This window comes from Cervus canadensis, chromosome 31 (assembly GCF_019320065.1).
Source record: "Cervus canadensis isolate Bull #8, Minnesota chromosome 31, ASM1932006v1, whole genome shotgun sequence".
Lineage (NCBI taxonomy): Eukaryota > Metazoa > Chordata > Mammalia > Artiodactyla > Cervidae > Cervus > Cervus canadensis.
In genome coordinates, this window is record NC_057416.1 from 15,986,863 (window position 1) to 16,007,733 (window position 20,871).

Consider the following 20,871-nt stretch of genomic DNA (forward strand, 5'->3'; position numbering starts at 1 on the left):
ACCTGATGACAAAATGTTGAAGTCTATGTTTAAGTAATCCATAAACTCATAAATCATATCAACATCTATTCCATTGTAAGATGGTTGATTACAAAACATTTTCACTGGACTCTGTCTATGATGATGCTATGAGAACATATTTCTTTTATCATGAGAACAAGTTCCAGAGAAAATGTTGAAACCCCATCAGCCGTATCCCTTAATGTTAACTTCAGTTTTGGTCATAATATCCCTGGGTCTCTTTATCTCTTTATCTTAATTTTATAATTTAATACTGACATCACCATTTTTTTAATTATTAAAGAAACTGAAAACAGTTCTTAGTTAACTGGTAACTCACACTAAAGGAAGATCTAGTGGTCACTTACTTTTGGCTATTATAGCAGAAACAGACCTTGAGTATAATGAGTTAAGACAGCATAGTGTAAAAACGGATTTTAAAAAGTACACGCTGAATGAAGATAGTATAGTATTTATATAGTTAAGCATTTTAAATTAAACACACCAGGCAGGCATAACCAAGGAATTAATGAATTCCTCATTATCAATATCTAGTGATAGTTTCCCTATGTTCATTATCAGTTTAGGGAGGATGAACATGCAAGAGATTTATTTTGTGTTTATAAAAAGCACAAATATAAGTAAATGATTATACCCAAGAGGACCTACTTTTGAATGAACAATACAGTGTATGTTAATCTACTCTATTTGCCTTTAAAAACGTATTATATTGAAATCCAGGTTAGAATAGGGAAGTGGTGACTTCTAAGTAATTTATAGAATTTTAAATGTTTCCCAGAGTCTGTTAGAACAAATCAAAGATTCTGCTGTAATACAGCATATGCAAAATAATACTGGTTTCAATTTTGAATTGAAAAAACTCACTCTATATGAATAGAGAGAATGACTAACAGAATAATTAACAGCATCTGAAAACAACAGTATGAGGTTGATGATCATCTGACATATTTTTGAGCATTTTCATCTCAGCCTTGTTAAGATCAAGTTGTAAGACTATTCTTGAAATTTTGGTCTCAATTCTATGCAATCGTTAGACTGCAATAAATCTGATTCAGAAAAAAAATTAATCATGAGAATGTTACATTCTAATTGGCATGTTTAAAACATTTGAAATTTAGTTGTGGGATTTGTTTCATTGCAAAATGTAATAGAAAAATTGTAAAAAGTTTTCCACAGACCTCTGTAAATGTATATTAAAGATAAGCCATTTAAATAGTAAAAGTAGAGCTAAGATAAATGTTATCTATTGTAAACATAATATTATCTAATAGTTACACTTCTGTCTCTTCTGTTTTATTTATCTATATTCCCAACTTGACTCATTGTTGGCCTCTAACATATATGTATTAATTAAATAATAATATTTCACCACATATGGCTGGAAACTAAACAGCAATGCAAGGCCTTCAGCAAACAAAATTTCTAACTGAGGTGGTGCAGGCTTCTTGGTGGAAAATGATATACTTGAGTTGGGCATTGAAGGATTAATTGGTAATAACAAGGAAAAACAATAATGACATTTAGGTTTTAAACCTTTTTGATTTTACTTCTAGAAAACTATTTAAATATACTTCTTCAGGAATATAAGCCCAAAACACTGTTGAGACTTCCCTGGCAGTCCAGTGGTTAAGACTACATGCTTCCACAGCAGGGAACATGGGCTTCATCTCTGGTCAGGGAGCTCCAATACTTTGTCCACCCGATGCAAACAGCAGACTCGTTGGAAAGGACCCTGATGCTGGGAACAACTGATGGCATAAGGAGAAGGGGACAACAGAGGGTGAGATGGCCGGATGGCATCACCAGTTCATGAACTTGGACAAACTCTGGGAAATGGTGAGGGACAGGGCGGCCTGGCATGCAGCAGTCCCTGGGGTTGCAGAGTCGGACAGGACTTGGCGACTGAACAACAAGAGCGACAGGGAGCTGAGGCCCCACGCACTGCACAGTGTGCAGCAAAGACAAAAGCAAAACCGAAAGCAGACCAAAACCCCCAGACACTGCTTCCCACTACACACTCCCAGCAAATAAACAGTTTTAAAAACAAGACAACAGGCTCCAAATGGAGTCACTCATAGGTCCCACCTCACTAAACCGAGATTTCATTACCATTTCAGGTTTTCCAGAAATAGAATCTTACGCCAGTCAATAGGAATCACTAACTGGCATTAGTTAGCTACGTTGCCTGATAGACCCTCCCGTCCCTCAAGGAAAGTGGCCTTGTCACAACCCATCGGATTGAGCTGTCTGGTATAACTTCCTTATTCCTGCTCCCTGCTACCTAACAAGTCTTTTCATTTTGTTCAGTTCCTTGGAGCTCATTTCTGTTTGCTACGGGGGAATGCTACCTGATTATGAATTATTGAATAATACCAATAAGATTTTTAAAATTTACTGAGTTTTGTTTTTTAACAATAGGAATCTGAATTCTAAAAAGAAAGAAAAATAGCAACAATTTTTGATCAATGGAGATAAGAAGAGAACATATTTCTCACACATCCTCAAAGAAGAAGTATAGACATAATACATTCCAACTAAATATAAGCTGATTCCTGTCCTGAATATTAATACTATGAGGCCAGTTCTTGCCTATCTGTCAATACCACCAAAATTCAGAAAGGAAGAGAAAGAGGAGTTGATGTTTATATATCATCTCACCCACACCCATGATTTCATTTAACTCTAACAATTAATAGTATGATAATATTAATACCCTGATAATTATATTTTGAACTTATTTAAAGGCTCAGAAACTTTAAGTAACCTACCAAGGGTGACATAATGGTGGATCAGAAACTCAAACCCAGAAATAAGAACCCAAAGCCAAAGCCTTTCTGCTACAACACTCAGTGTTAAGAGAAAGAATAGATTTTAGTAATTATTGGGCAAGTTTTATTTATATTTTCAGAAAAACTAATTAAAATTATGCTTATCCTTAATAAATAGTTTCAAAGCAAGATAAATTAACCATGTGGAATAAATTAGTTAAAATTCAGAAAAACAGACAAGAGAACGTGTGGATATTAAAATTTAAGTATAATTACATTTCTATTTTCAATTAATGTATTTGTTCCCTATATGCCATACACTGCATTAAGGATTGGATACACCATTATGAATGACACTATTTTTGCCCTCGAGAAGGTCATATTGCTTGGGATGTCCATATTTTCAGTTTTGCTTAATGGGAAATTTGTTGCTATGGGGATCAGCAAGAGACAAATGTGAGCACATTTAAGAGTATGGTGTGATATTGAAATAAGAAGATGGTTCCATAAGCCACCCAGGAATATTTATCTCATTACATTATAATCCCACTGGGTGCCTAATGATTTATTTTAACTTGTTTTTGCTAGAAGGCTCCAGAAACCCTTCCTGTTTTCACCTTGCTTTTCTGCCTCATTTCCTTATCACTCAAGCCCTACCCTTCACTCACTGTTTTGGACTCCTATTTGGATTTGTGAAACATTTTTCAGACTCCTCCCAAGGTCAGCTCCTCTGTTCTTTTCAAACATTAATGTATTCTTTGCAAAGCCTCACCAACATTAAGAATTCCTTACAAGTATGCATAGACTACTAGTAAAAAATATAAGGCAGGACCGGGTGCCTACATATGGACAGAAAAGGGCATCTATCATAAACATATTTTAATTAAGAAGTATTTTAACTTGATTGAAGAAATACTGTCCTTTTTTTTTCATCTGCCGCACAAGAGGTAGTGCCTGATTTTATAATATACATTATGATTAAAATGAAATTCTGTCTATAATGGCTAATCTTTTTAGTTACAAAATACAGAAACTAAAGGAAGCACAAAAGGAGACCCATTATCCTGCACTGGACAAGAACAATGCCTTTCTAGAAGAGATTTCTGTGCTGAGACACGTCTCCTTACGTTTGCATGTACTCCGCCAAGACTGCATCCAAAAAGGTGCCCATTTACTTCACAAAAGAGGGATTTCATTTACTTCCACTCATCGAGGTAATTTCGTCAGCCTTTGGGTAACCTTTTTTGAGAGTCTTCCTCCATTTTGAACATCGGCTTTAAACATATGCATATCGGATCAGTTAAGGACCAAGAGGTGGGAAACTGTAGGTGTCTCACATAAATCCATCTGTATGACTGGGAAAACGCATGGCATACATTTTCTACTGAATTTGGGCTTTTTCATCTGTAATATACAGCTTTTTGTTATTATCACACAAGTGCCTAATGTAAACAAAAAGTATATTTCAAAAATTTGATAATACATCTCACCTTTTAATATTTTCCCATGTACCAAGGGGCTTTTAGTAATGAGAGGTTATAAAATACAGATACATGAAAAGCAGACATTCTCTTTTGTTTCCTCAGGCACTTAAGCCCTTCTTGCTGTGCTGTGTTCAGTCGCTAAGTCCTGTCTGACTCTTTGCAACCCCAATGATAGGAGCCAGCCAGGCTCCTCTGTCTATGGGACTCCCAGGCAAGAACACTGGAGTGGGTTGCCATTGCCTCCCCCAGGGCGTCTTCCTGACCCAGGGATCTAATCCAAATCTCCTGTGCCTGCTGCAGTAGCAGGCATATTTTTCACCACTCAGCCACCAGGCAGGCCCTTAAGCCATTCTTGCTTGCATACTAAGTCACTTCAGTCATGTCCAACTCTTTGCAACTCTATAAACTGTAGCCCACCAGGCTCCTCTGTCCACGGGATTCACCAGTTAAGAATACTAGACTGGGTTGCAGTGCCCTCCTCCAAGGGATCTTCCCAACCCAGGGATCAAACCCACGACTCATATCTAACCTGCATTGACAGGCAGGTTCTTTACCACTAGTGCCATCTGGGAAGTCTCTCATGCGTTTATAAAATGGTTCCTTATTCTGGCTAAGTTATACAAAATCCACCCACACAAAGATATAGACAGAGAATCATAGATGAATGCTATAGCCTCAGTCCTAATTTTCTTCTGGCTTTATATTTACTTGGATAGGCTTTTGCCACCACTATACAGAAGGATATTCAATTTTTTTCCACTCATGTTTATTAGAATAGATGGAACTCCAGATTACTGTTCCCTACCTATCCCCAGTTGCAGTAAGGAAAGAAAAAAACCTGAATTAGGTGAAGAATGGAGATACCTCTGATAAGGAATAAAATTACCTTTGATGAAATCTAATAAAGAAGCCTGTTTTTTCCTAACTATTACAAATCAAATACTTAGAAATGTAAGGATAAACTATAAAAGATTAAAATAATAAATGATCAGTTATTAGAACCTAGAAAACTTTCATGGACCCTTATGAACCATAATCATTGCTTTAGAAAAACTAGTGATAGTAACTTTGTTTTCCAGTAATTGACCATTGTTAATTTCTTTGTCTATGGGCAAAATTTTCAAATCGCCTCTTTTATCAAAACTTTCCAGGAAATACTTTAATGAAAATGTGAAGTGAGTGAAAGTCACTTAGTTGTGTCCGACTCTTTATGACCCCATGGACTGTAGTCCACCAGGCTCCTCTGTCCATGGAATTCTCCAGGCAAGAATACTGGAGTGGGTTGCCATTTCCTTCTCCAGGGGATCTTCCAACACAGGGACCAAACCCAGGTCTTCTGCATTGCCGGCAGACTCTTTACCAACTGAGCCACCAGGGAAGCCTGGTGAAAATGTACAAACTGCCAAATCTAATATTAGAATTAAACACTCAAATTTCAGATACTGAGAAACTAATAACTTAAGAGACTTTAAGGGATCTGAAAAATAGAATCAACTTGGAAATGAATTTATTTTAATTCGTTAGAGTCAAAATGTGATACTACTTCTAATCTAGATGATAATAGCTATAAAAATGGTTGCTTCTATTTTCCACTTAACAAAGGTTCCAAATTCTTATTTTCTGATACTAAACTTCACCACCATGCAAACTTTCTCTCTCTGGGCCTTATGTCTTTTATTCTTTTAAGATAAATGGTAGCTGTGGGAAGTTATCTTATTACCTCTCAGGTGTTCTATTTTATACCGACACATTGCTAAATAAGGGTATGAGATGGAAGGACCATATATAATGAACTAGTGGGAGAAGAACTATTGTTAACTAATAAATGCCTAGTTTTGTGAGATGCTTACTCCTTGAAAGAAAAGTTATGACCAACCTAGATAGCATATTAAAAAACAGAGACATTACTTTGCCAACAAAGGTCTGTCTAGTCAAGGCTATGGTTTTTCCAGTAGTCATGTATGGATGTGAGAGTTGGTCTATAAAGAAAGCTGAGCACCGAAGAATTGATGTTTTTGAACTGTGGTGTTGGAGAAGACTCTTGAGAGTCCCTTGGACTGCAAGGAGACCCAACCAGTCCATCCTAAAGGAAATCAGTCCTGCATGTTCATTGGAAGGACTGATGTTGAAGCTGAAACTCCAATACTTTGGCCGCCTCATGTGAAGAGCTGACTCATTTGAAAAGACCCTGATGCTGGGAAAGATTGCAGGTGGGAGGAGAGGAGGTCGACAGGATGAGATGGTTGGATGGCATCCCCGACTCGATGGACATGAGTTTGAGTAAACTCCGGGAGTTGGTTTTGGACAGGGAGGCGTGCTGCAGTCCATGGGGTCGCAAAGAGTCGGACATGACTGAGCAACTGAACTGAACTGATACCGAACTTCTTATTAGGTTTGGGTTAGGCTATCTGGAGTAGTCAGTGTCCAATGCTATCAGTATATGGAGATCATCTGTGGATCCCAGATATTTCATTGCATCTCACATGCTACTCTGATCAAAGTCACAAATACACCGAAAAAGTCAGTCTGTCAGAGTTGGCATTATGTCTCAGGCAATTAGGATGTTTATTACACTTTCCTATTTTCTGACATCATCTTCTTGCTGGAAAGCACCCAAATGGAGCCCACTGTCCACGTGACATCAGACTGAAGGATTTCTTTGCTCCCATTGTCGCAGAAATGCCCTCTGACTTGTGGATACTTTAAAAGAGTACTCACTTTGTGGGGAGACAAGGCAATCTTCCCTTGTCTCACAGAGCCTCTGTCTCAGCTCTGCAAAGCCTACCTACAGTGATCCACTAATCAAGAAGACGGTAGAAGGTACCACTGGAGACATCACCACAGTCTAGACTCCAAGGATACCAGACACTTGAGTTACACAAGAATTATGCAAGATAAATACCAATACAAACAATAAAGAAAACTGACCCTGAGGGGGAAACAAAAATAATAAAAACATACAAATTTTTCTTTAGAGAAATAAGGAAAGAACTTTAAACAGTTCTAACCCCTTAAGGAATTTGAAAACATGTATAACTAAACTATAAAATAAGAAGAGGCTGCTATGAGCAAAGAGCCTTCAGAGAACAAGAAATGGTTCTTAGAAATTAAGACTAAGGTTGTCAGGTAATTATTGCCTGAGCAAAAGATCATTATTAATTAGCTGAAAATAAAAAGTACAGGAAATTTCCCAGAACATAAAATAAAAAAGAAAAGTGACAATATAAGAGAAAAATCATGAGAAATCAAGGCTAGATACATATGGTTCTATAAACATCTAGTAAAAGGTTTTGAAGGAGAGGTCTGTGACTGTTGGGAGAAGTGTTTCTTTTCCAATAGTTAAAAGTCCTGGAATTGCATCTTAGTGGACTAACCCAATTGTAAGTCTGTCCTTGAAGCAATTACTGTACCAGGGATATAGAGAGAAAGGAAAGGCCATATTATCTATTTTCAGATCTTAAAACTAGCTAAATAAAGATTTAGTATATGTACTAATCTGAATGCAAATATCAGTTTTGCCTATATCAAGATACAGCTAACAGGATGAAAAAAAGAATTTAGGAAGAGATATGTAGGGGGAAAAAGATATTTAGCAGGTTGGGGCATCAAGAGATATTTAAAGTTGCTAAGAAAAGAAAAACTAAACATTTATATAGATTATTAAAAAGTATTTAATGATATCAATAGAAAAACTAAAATAACAATTTCCCTTAAGAAGAGAGAAGGAGAGAGGAGGTAAATAAGCTGAAACCTCCCCTCTTATATGGAAGGGAATTAAGAGGTAATATCTAAAATTGATAAAATGTAAAGAATGTAGTTTAGGAATATGGCAGTAACCACCAGCAGAATTGAAAAAAGAAATGCTTCAAAGTTTTCTCTAGTGACTAGGACTGTCTTCAGAAAGACATTAAAGGGAATCTTCTAGCTTTAATTTGATACTCTCCACTATTAAAAAAAATTGTCATGTTATTTCATGATACAAATGTGTACATAATACATGAAAATGCAATGCCTAATGAAAAATGCATTAAATTTAGAAAACTTAATTTAAGGTTTTTTACAATAAAATCTGAACTTGAATTGTATTACTATGTCTATAAGTAAAACATGTATGTTTGAGTTCAAAGAATATACAATTTTTGTATTGTAAGAACTCTTATGAGTTGAAAAACATATCTTTATTTCAGTGGTGGACACTCTCTTTCAAGGGTCAGATTGTAAATATTTTAGGAATTCTGAGCCAAGGGAAAAAAAAAATCAAGCCATCATTTATGTACATATATAATGAGAGAAAAATTTCACAAATTTGTGTTGCTGAAATTCAGAATTTAATAAAAATCAAGTATACTTTTTAATAATATAACTCTACCAATGAGAAGAAGGGAATTTTGGGGGGTGGATAATAACATTTTACTTAGTTGGATTTAAGGTTAGTATTTCTGATTATCAAATCAGTTGTAAACATCCACATGTAAAAACAGATTTGTTCGTGGGCTTCCCCCCAAAATCCCAGACCCCAGGTGGATCGGGCCTACAGTTTGTAGTTTGCTGACCCCCTGCTTTATCCAGTGTGCGACTATTTCTTTGGAATCTAACTTAGATTTCTCAACTATTTATGGTAAAGAATTGAGTTTTTGTTTTTTAATCCTGTTGCAGAATCGATACTGCATTAAATAAAGTGAGTTGGACTACTAGAAAAACTAAATTAAAAAAAAAAAGACATATAAAACACAACCCCTTTTTTATTATTAGAATCAATAACCATAAAATTAACCTGTTAAATATCTATAAAATTTTCTAAACTCTTACTTTCAAGTTCTGTGTTTATCTAGGGGCCAAACAGTACTGAAGAGTTTGCAGTCTGGTATTAAAGAGTTCAGTCACTCTTCTGAATTTAAAAATACACATATTCCAAATGGACTGTAGTATAATTACTAACAGAGACAGCACTGACAAAATGTGGAACATGTTTTTCTGTGCCATCAGTTCAGTTCAGTTCAGTCGCTCAGTCGTGTCCGACTCTGCGACCCCATGGGCTGCAGCACGCCAGGCCTCCCTGTCCATCACCAACTCCCGGAGTTTACTCAGACTCATGTCCATTGAGTCGGTGACGCCATCCCACCATCTCATCCTCTGCCGTCCCCTCGCCTCCTGCCTTCGGTCTTTCCCAGCATCAGGGTCTTTTCCAATGCCATCAGTGCTTTCTTACTCCTCCAGTCGGACCACACCTGTATTTGTTTCCTTTGTAGACCTAACTGGTAAGACTTTACAGTTAATCCAGAGGGAGTGAGGAAAATAACAGACAAACCAATTGGTTGTTCTGTCCAGGCCCCTTTGTTGTGTTTCCTTTGTGAAGTCGATACCCTTAGAGTAACCACTAAGAATCAGATTGAGCCCATCAACTCCTTTCAGAGAAACAAACCACAACTTCCTGAATTCATTACCTAATATTTTAATAGCAATTGTCTTGTAGTATTTTGTTGTTGCAAAATGCATTTATTACTGATGCCATTTATCTACTAATTGTACTCTATTCCATCTTTATCACAACTTCCACTTCATATTCCACCACCTCGGAGTCCAATAGAAGAGAAATACTATACTTCATACTCTATCTAAATGACTCAATTACTATATTCAGAAGTTTCCACAAAGGCAGCAGGTACCAACAGAATATTTATTTAAATTCACATTCTCCAGGCATACTTATCTGGCTATGTGGATTTAAAATGCCATAGTTAAAATTTTCATTTTGCAGTGATCCTATTCCCAAATGTATTATGTTAATTTCTTTGAAGAAGCATCTATTACATTTTTAAACACTTTCCATCATCTTCTTTGTAAGAATAAGAACACTTTAAAGATACAGCAGACTCTTAATTAACTCTAGGAGAAAAAATCTTGCTTCCTTTCTCTGTCCCTGTCAGGATACAGGAGGACTACATTCTTGAGTTAAAAATCAAAGATTTACAGCAGATTCAAGACTACTGTTTTTAATGAGATGCACATTCCTTTTCTGATGTAAGCTTAGCCTCAGGCGGTCAGGAGCAGAAAGAGAAACAGTCTCTCTACATCTGTTCCAGGTCTCACCTGATTCATTCTTATGGAGCATTTTCTAGCTTAAGAATTTTTTATCTCCTTTTACTGTTTCCATCATTAAACATATCTCACATGGCTTATTTCTTTAGTCCCATACATAAAGATGAAGTAACTAAGGCCTATAATGTTTACCTATCTAGACTATTTTCTCCAAATTACTTGTAAACTTTTTTTTTTTTTGGCTGTGCTGGGTCTTCTATGCAGGGACAGGCTTCTCTAGTTGTGGGACACAGGCTTAGTTGGCCTGCGGCATACGGGATCTTACTTCCTCAACCAGGGATAGAACCTATGTCCCCTGAATTAGAAGGAAGATTCCTAACCACTGGACCATCAAGGAAGTCCCTGTAAACTTTTATTTGTTAAATACTAGATTACAAGTTAATTATAAAATAGTATTCTGGGTCATAACTTCTGAAATCCCAAAGTCTCTCATACATATTGTTACTAATAACCTGAAATAAAATATAGTTCATGTGTTACTATCTGCTGCAGTCACATTCGATCTAGCCCCAGTTAAAAGTCATCTCTGAATCTAGAGTTGGAGTTCAATTGAAATTGTGTATTTTCATGAGTCAGATGCATCAAAGATTTGGACACAACTTGGCAACTGAACAACAGTTTCCATTTTACTGTCAGAAAAACAGAAAGATACTTTTAAAATTAAAGAGAAGTACAAACCCAGGGTAAACAATCATGATTTGAAAATACAGTTCTAGAAACGTAAATTTTGATCTTAAAAAATCAATGAAGGAAAGAATTTGTCTACTAGACTCTGCCACAAACAAGTTAAATAAGTCTTATGTGTATAAATGAGTATACTTTTATGTGCAATGCTGAATATAATCATATGAGCCCTAGTGAATGAACATTAGGTTGTGTCAAAAATACACCATCTCATTTTGGTTAACTGTCTCATAATGCTGTTTCAATCTTCCTCTCAGGGAGAAATGTATCAATGTCAGAGAAGTTGATGTTTCTACAACTAATGTAATTTTAAACTATGTAACCTAACAGAGCAACCTTGAGGTTTGAAGATATTTTTCTTACAGAATATGAGGACTCACAAATACATTTCTAAACTTACTTTATAGTACCCTGAGTCCTTATCAACACTGACACTGTGTTATCCCAGGTACCGATATTGTAAATAACCAGATAATAATCATCTCACAGTCTCTGCAATAAAAGGATCCTATGCAATTTATGCTTCATAGGATTTTCAAAAATAGAAATTTTTGGCTCCACAGCCTTCATTTCAAGCACCTTCCAAATGTGTGCCATTTCTACAATCAGGGTGCTCAGCAACCTAAGGCTCCTGATAGAAGTGTTCAGCGGTGAATCCAATCAGACCAGGTAGGGGTGGGGACCTCATCGGTTCCAGCGAGGTCCACATTGAATGGAGAATAGTGAGTAATCAAAATTTCAAAGCAGTCATCACTGGCACTGAAAACCTATAAACATTCTACAACATCAATGCTGTAGTAATGTCATCTAAAATGCCTTTTTAATATTTTAATAATAATAGCTAATTAAGATTTCATGCTTACCATGGGCCAGACACTATTCAAAAGATATAGACATACAGAAATTCATTTTATTCTCACAGTGATTTTATAACACAAGTATACTATTACTTCATTTTAAGATGGTAATACAAGCACAGAGATATTAGTAGCTTGTTGAAGATCGCACAGTAGTTAAATTGTGTAGCTAGGATTCATTCAGTTCTGGTAGGTTACTGTACAGCTGAGACTCTTATGAGGTGTTATGATAAATATACTGTGAAAGAATCTGTCCTTGTTTAAAGCTATGGAAATTAACCTTCACATCATCATCACTATTATCATTTAAATATCGAGCAGAATTGGATTCAAATCACAGTTCTGCTACTTACAAGCTCTGTCACCATCATCAAATTTCTTGACCTCATTTAGCCTCAAAATCTCTAAATCTGTAAAAAGGATACCATATCTACTTGGCACAGTTATTGTGAGGAGATAATAATATATATTAATAACATTTAAACTACCAACACAGCTTCCTGGGACACACATAGCAGGTACTCAACACAAGCTGTCTTTATAAAATATGACAATGAGAACAATAAATGCATGCTAACATGCATTATATTAAAAGTTAACCAACTGATTAGGCAGATACAAGTCTGGGCACAAACAAATGATATAAATCCCAAAGAAGCAAATAGGTCAAGGAAATATTTCAAGCAGCACATTAGGTCATTAAAAAAGAGCGTCTCACAGTGTTTTGCTGTTGCAGAGCCCCTGAGTTCAGGGAACAGTGACTGGTATCCCGGGGTGTCTGTATCCAGACTTCCACCCGTAGTTTGAAAACAGGGAGTTCAAAAAAGATGTTCTGTACGTGCTTTGTGCTAACGTTTATGCTGAGCGTCAGTGATCCTTCTCCTACATTGAACAGTTTGACTGAAAATATCTATAAGCAAATAGCAGTTGTGTGCAGCATCTCAAAATTATGTTTATATTGAGTGCATATAATCTGTGTAAGATTGGGGACTTTGATGTTAATACTTCAAGTGAAGCCACTTTACCATAAAGCGGTGGTTCCCAATCTGCCAGTCCATAAAACCCTTCAAGATGTCCCCCATTCTACAATGTACCACACACTGTTTTCAAACTAATCTCAAGCTGCCATTCTGATTGTTGTTGTTTAGTTATTAAGTCATGTCCAAGTCTTTTGCAGCCCCATGGACTGTGGCCCACCAGGCTCCTCTGTCCATGGGATGTCCCAGGCAAGAATACTGGAGTGGGTTGCCATTTCCTTCTCCAGGGGATCTTTGCAACCCAGGGATAAAACTGTCTCTGGCATTGGCAGGCGGATTCTTTACCACTGAGCCACCCGGGAAGGCAACTACTCTGATTCAGTTCAGTTACTCTGATTAATAGTCTCCAATAACTTAGATGGATTGCCAAGGTCAGAGTAGCCTCTCCTTGTGTGTGCATGTGTATGGTGTACATAGGTTTCTCTGGAATAAATGCCCAAGAATGTGATTGCTGGATCATATGCTAAGTGTATTTTTTAGTATTTTCTAAAGATTTCATTTTTAATAGACTTTTAATTTCATTTTTTAGATTCACTGCAGAGAGTTCCCATGTATCTTCTGCATCCACACACACAGCTTCCCCTTCTATCAACATCCTGTACCAGAGTTATAATAGATGGATCGATACCTCATTATCACCCAAAGTCCATAATTTCCATTAGAATTCAGTCTTGGTGTTATGCACTCTCTGATTTTGGATAAATGTATAATGACACGTATCTACCATTTGTAGTATCATCCAGAATAGTTTCACTGCCCTAAAAATTCTCTGTGTGCCATCTATTCAACCCTACCTCCCCCTGAGTATCTGGCAACCACTGATCTTTTTACCATCTCCATTATGTTGTATTTCCCAGAATGTCATATAGTTGGAATCATACAGTGTGTAGCCTTTTCAGGTAGGTTTCTTTCACTTAGTAATGTGCGAAAATTTCATGGCTTAACAGTTCTTTTTATTACTGAGTAATATACCACTGTCTGAATATACCACAGTTGATTTATCCATTCACTTAATGAAGGACATCTTGATTTTGGGAATTGTGAATAAAGCTACTATAAGCATGCATGTGCTGGTTTTGGGGTACATAAATGTTTTCAACTCACCTGGGTGTATACAAAGGAGCACAATTACTAGACCATATAGTAAGAATCTGTTTAACTTTGCAAGAAACTTTAATTTTATAACTACTTCCAAAGTGGCTATACCATTTTACCTTCTCACCACCAAACAGATTTGAGTTCCTATTGCTCCACATCCTCACCAACATTTGATGTTGTCACTGTTCTAGATTTTATCCATTCTTATAGACATGTAGTTGCATCTCTTTGTTTTATCATAGTAGCTTTTATTGCCATATATTTTCTCAATGAAAGAAAAAGTTAGTTGCACAATCGTGTCCGACTCTTTGCGATTCCATGGACTGCAGCCTGTCCCACTCCTCTGTCCGTGGAATTCTCCAGGCAAGAGTACTGGAATGGGTGGCCATTTCCTTTTCCAAGGGATCTTCCCATCCTGGGGATTGAACCCAGGTCTCCCACATTGCAGGCAGATTCTTTACCAGCTGAACCACAGGGAAGCCCAACTTACATGGAAAAAAATGTACAATAATTAAACATGAGGGAAAACTCAAAATTCTGATGTGAAAGAGGGACCTTCATGTTCACACATGTTGGGAACCACTAAGTAAGATCATCCTGATAAGCATGTTGTCCATTTCAAAGTATGTGTGTAAAAATGTCCCATTTTACCTTGGACCACATCCTATTCTTTATCTGAAACTCAAAGGGAACCCACAAAGTCAGAGGGCAATTAAAGTACATGAGAATGAAGAAAAACTAGCTGGGATTATGGAATTTTAGAACTGAAAAGGGCCTTAAAAGACCATCTAATTTAATCCTATAGAAGTATGTTATTTAACCAAGGTCACTGAATTGAGTCAGTTGACCATTCTTTCCCTTTTAAAATGTCATTTAGACAAATAATTGAGAAAATAAAGAAAATCTGAAAGTATAAAGAAACTTATCTCTGAAGAAAGTCAATAAATTTCCAAGAAAAATTCTAATCTTTAAGATGCACACAAATTGAATCTCTGATCTTTTTAAAAAGTTTTTCTTTTACTCTTAATTAGAAGAAAGTTTTGTTTGAAATATTGGCATTACTTCAGAAATCGTGACCCAAGCATGTGTGGTAATCTGAATCATGAATCTGAATCTTTGACCAGCAAATTGCAGAATAAGTAAACATTTTCTAATTTCAAGGTTCCTGTTCTTTTAGTCATTTAGAATTCAGACTTCCAGCCAGTCTATATGAATGCCAGATTTCTGTTCATTACAAACAATTCATCTTAATTAGCCTGAAAAACCGTTCTAACAAGAAATAAATTACTCAGTACAGAAAGCAAGTTTTGTGAAATGTTGAATGTTCATTTAAAATCCCTCTCAAAGCAAATGACAGTTGAGAACGTGAAAGGTTAGAAACAGAATGTTAGCTGCTGGACTGATTTCACATCTTCCTCTGGCTGCTTGCAGGTGTAGCAGTGTTTACTTAAAAATTTACTGTAACAGATCACATCATTATGATCGTGACGGTAATCGATGTTCATTAAGGATACAACAAAAATTCTATGATTAAAGGCTATTTGTTTTATCACAATAGGATCATTTATTTATTAGTGGCTAAATTGTTACAAATTGCTCTTCTTTGGAGCAGGAGTACAAAACACAAACTTGGAAATTGAAGCCCAATAGTCCTTTACTGGGTGAAATTCTAGCAATTCAAGGAGAAGGTTGAGTGTGGCACAGGTAAGAAAGGCTGGTTATTTTTACACGCTGCATAGTCCTACTGTATGGTGTGATGGTACCAGTTCCGGGCATTACTTCAACTGAACTGACTCGGTTCTTCCCTTTTCTTAAACATGGCAGGGCGCCTCTGGGCTCTATCACAAACCGTTCAAGCAGCATGGAAGCTGCGGCTGTCTTCCTGTAACTGCACCGCTCCTGTGCTGTATCGCAGGAAGGTGGTGGGAGCGATGATAACGGCTTCGTCTGCTGGTTTGTTTTTGGTTTTGTTTCTAAACCAAAACTAAAGTGTCAAATCTATTCTCAAGGAAAGCAGGAGAGTCACACAGAGATTGAAAGTGTGGACATTTCCAATGAAAAGAACTTCTTTCCCGGAATCGATATGACTCCCTTTTTTACCATCTAATTCAAATAAACACTGTCACACTTCACAGACACCCGGCGGATCCTCCTACTCCCCATTCAAATTCCAGTCAGCACAAACAAATATTTTTCTGAGACAAACTCAACTGCTCTAGTGTAAAACTGTTTCGGGCTCATCTCCAGGCCAAACACATTGCCTCAGGAAAACCTCTTTGCTGTCAGACAAAGGCTGTTAACTGTAATTCTCATTCAGAGTTGTTCTTAGAGGATTTTGCCTCAGCTGATCAGATGGGGTGAGTCAGACCATCTTAAAGAAAGAGAAAGGAAATACCGCCCACCCACTCCTTCCAAGTTCCATTTGAAAGGTCACATTTGATCCCCTCTCAAATCAGGGTTGCAGCTATAGTAATACTGTGTCTTTTACAATTCACTGAGCAGGAAATATTACTCCTGGTTCCTTGTGGACAGATTGCACGTTTCCAAAAACTCCTATTTGGAAGAAAGAAAGTTGTCCAGGAATACCAAATAGGGCCAGATACTCTTGTCTCCAAGAAACATAATCTGGTGATCCCTTAGGCCAGAGAAGCATGGGATCCAGGTTTAGCACTGACTGGTAAAACTAATCAAGAGGAAACATGCCAAGAACTTTTGCCTGCTCTGACCTCCAATCCCCCCACGGCCAATTTCATGTTGCCTAATGTTCCAACTACAAGTGAAAAATTCAGACACAGCAAACTAGTGTTTATGCAAAACCAAAATCCAAAAGATACTTCTTTTACCCTTACATAGTTAATCTGAAAGGTCTCAAGTTTATCACCTAATTCCCAGTTCTAGTTTTAAGGTTGGACAAGAACACTGGTTAAGAGGTTATACCCTGGTGGGAATTGACCAGGATTAGGATTTCAGTCAATGCTGTACTTAACTCCTTACTGAACATTACTTAATGTAATGAACTCTCCAAGCTATTATTTCCCACTCAAAATGAAGATACTGTGAAACAGTGATCAAGTTAAATAACATGATATATGTTAACTTTGTATACACACATCCTTAAAGATGTATATGGATACATCTTATCTCTATATATATGTATATTTAAGTATACACTTATCCCTAAAGAAAAGAAGCCTAAAGATTTATTTTTACTAAAAGTTTAAGGATTAGTTTCATTCTTATTTTTTTTGTTTTCCTCGATAACTGCATAACCACACACAGAAACTGGAAAACAGAAGAGAGACAAGGTCCTTCATCACAGAAGCCTAATTCTGTTAGTATTACTGTACAATTTCCCAGGATTTTTCTCTCCATGCATTAAAAATAAACTTATTTAAATGCATGTAAGACTTTGCATCAACTTTGTGTACAACTTTATCACAAGCATTTTCCTGTGTGCTCGTGCTAATGCTCAGTCATGTCTGACTCTGCGACCCCGGGGGCTGCAGCCCACCAGGCTCCTCTGTCCATGGGATTCTCCAGGCAAGAATACCGGAGTGGACTGTCATTTCCTTCTCTAGGTCCTGTGTTCTACGTAAGTGTAATCATCAGCATTATGTTTTTTATTATTTTTCCTTTTTTATATTGAAGTTTAGTCAATTTACAAGGTATTAATTTCTGCAGTGAAGCAGAAATTGTATTCTCTTCCATTATTGTTTATCACAGGTTATTGTAACCACCAGCATTATTAACGGCTATCTTATACGCCACTAAGTGAGTCATCTGATATATACATAATCACCCCCTGTGCCCTGCTGTGTGTAGTCGCTCAGTCATGTCTGACTCTATGCAGCCCCATGGATTGTAGCCTGCCAGGCTCCTCTGTTCATGGGCATTCCCCAGGCAAGAATACTGGAGTTGAGTTGCCATGCCCTCCTTCAGGGGATCTTCCCAACCCAAGGATCAAACCCAGATCTCCTGTGCTGCAGGACTATTGTCTAATAAGTTGCCAAAAAATGGAAAGAAGAGACTATGATTAATATTTTTCTGCAGAACACTTTTCTAATAGTATTTCCGTGTTTGTTACATTTATCTTTAAGTTCTCAGGGTAAAGCTCAAGAAGAGGGATTACCTCATCAACAAACACAAGCATTTTTAAGGTTTTTGATGGTTGTTGCCAAGCTGCTTCTCGAGCAAATGCCGATGCAGGGTATGAAAGTATCAGTCATGCATTGTCTTTCTACCACTGGATTTATGCTAACTTTAATTAAGAAATATGTCCATGTCATAATCAATCAACATCTTTGCCTTAATTATTTACCTGCCTTTGTTTGTCTGTCTTCATTCAAGGTCCGTTAGAGAAAGAAATAGAGAAAATCATTAAGTATTCATTAAGTTAAAGCTCCTTTAACTTAATATATTTTTTTATATTTGAGGGGCTTCTCTGGTAGCTGGTAAAGCATCCACCTGCAATGCAGGAGACCTGGGTTCAATCCCTGGGTTGGGAAGATCCCCTGGAGAAGGAAAAGGCTACCCACTCCAGTATTCTGGCCTGGAGAATTCCAAGGACTGTACGGTCCATGGAGTTGCAAAGAGTCAGACACGTCTGAGCAACTTTCACTTTTCTGGTGGTTCAGTGGTAAAGAATCCACGGGTCAATGTAGGAGATATAGGCTCGATCCCTGGTCTGGGAAGATCCCTCATGCCACAAGCCCCTGTGCCACAGCTATAGAGTCTGCTCTACGGCCTGGGAGCCTTAACTGAGCTCACATGTCACATCTGCTGAGGCCCGCGAGCTCTACAGCCCAGGCTCCACAACAAGAGAAGACACCACGACGAGCAGCCCGAGCACCATGATGGTGAGCCCACGCTCAACTGCCTGTGCAGCGACAGAGACCCAGTACAGCCTAAACAAACAAACAGATAAAACCACCTTTAAAACATTCTGAAAAGCCATTAGGATCTAAACCCGCGCTCTTAGCTGACATGAAAAAGGATGATTTTATCTAGATACTATTTTGTTTCATTTAATACGGCACACACATGGGTAATGTACCTTTTTTCCCCCTCTTAAAATGTTTGCCATACCCTAAGTTCCATATCACTGGACCATCTTTTTTTAATGTTTTTTAATTTTTTTTTTATTGAAAGATAATCGCTTTACAGAATTTTGTTGTTTTCTTCTATCAAACCTCAACATGAATCAGCCATAGGTGTCCATATATCCCCTCCCTTTTGGACCTCCCTCCCGTCTCCCTCCCCACCCCACCCCTCTAGGCTGACACAGAGCCCCTGTGTGAGTTTCCTGAGCCATACGGCAAATTCCTGTTAGCTATCTATTTTACACATGGTAATGTAAGTTTCCACGTTACTCTTCATACATCTCACCTCTCCTCCCCTCTCCCTATAAGTCTAATCTCTATGTCTGTTTCTCACTGGACCATCTTTAACTTAGATTTTTCTGTGAGACCAGGTACATTGACTACGTGCAATAAAAGTACCCCTACAGATTTAATTTGGCCTTGAGAGGAAATTCATAACGGTAAATTTAAAGTACCAGAGGGAGCTTACCTTGCTAGTATGGATTTAGAGTTTCAGCAATCATGCTCTATCCTTTCTGCGGTGTGGTGCTTCTATTGGTTATATACTCACTGTGATCTGACTCTAATACCTCTGAGAATATCTCTGAAAGTGCATATTTATTTGTTGCCACATTTGATCAACCAAAATACACATCATGCCCCTATTCCTATCTGGTCATCAGGGATATAATAAGAAATAGGACTCGGCCATGCTCTGGAAGAATCCATCAGCCTAGTTTCAGGATGGTCATGAGCTAAGCTTGAGTTACAATCAGCCTGGGATAGTATCCGTCATGGTACTTAATCAGATGCCACTCTGATTCCTCATCTTTTAAAATGCACTACATTTCTAGCATAAATGGGTCACCCAAGAAAGAAATATGTTTCTTCGCTCATCTTCTCCAGTTAAATCAGACATTATTTTAGAGTTGTTCATAAATTATTCTGACTTCTATTATCAACAAATTTTGAAACTTTCTTGTTCTCACTTAGACCATGGTGGTCTTTCCCCTTGAGGTATTAGGCATACTTGTTAAATACTAGGCTACTAATGTTTGAGCAACTTAAATGACGAACAGAGTGAAAGCCAAGATTTACATGGGAATAATAGTATTGGAGCCTCCTGCCAAGTGGAATTTTTGTGAAAACTGAATGGAAAAAATTATATATATAAACTGACATAATCCTAGTCCAAAGATAAAATAAACACCTGATAGAATCAGTAACCAGTAGATACTGTCTTCATATCAACATCCAAATAAAAGAACCATGGCAGCCACTTTGAAAAACAATTTGGCAATTTGCCAAAATGTTAAAACATAAAACTAACCTATCATCCAGGATTCCATTCCCAGGTACCTAATCAAAGGAAATAACACATATACCCACACAAAGATTTGCACATAAATGTTCATAGTAGCATCATTCATAATAGTGAAAACCCAGGAACAATATAAACATCCATCAATTGGTGAAAGAATAAACAAAATATAGTATATTCATATGATGGAATACTAGTTGAGACTGCTAACAGATGCCACATCACACGTGAACCTCAAAAACATCATGCTAAATGAAAGAAGTTAGCATCTTCAAGGGATCACATACAGTATGATTCCATAAATATGAAATATCCAGAAAAAGCAAGTCAGTTAGTGGTCGCCTGGGGCTGAAGGTGAAGAAAGGGATTAAATATGCAGAAGGGATCAATGTAAATATGCAGAAGGGATCTTAGCTGGGGCATG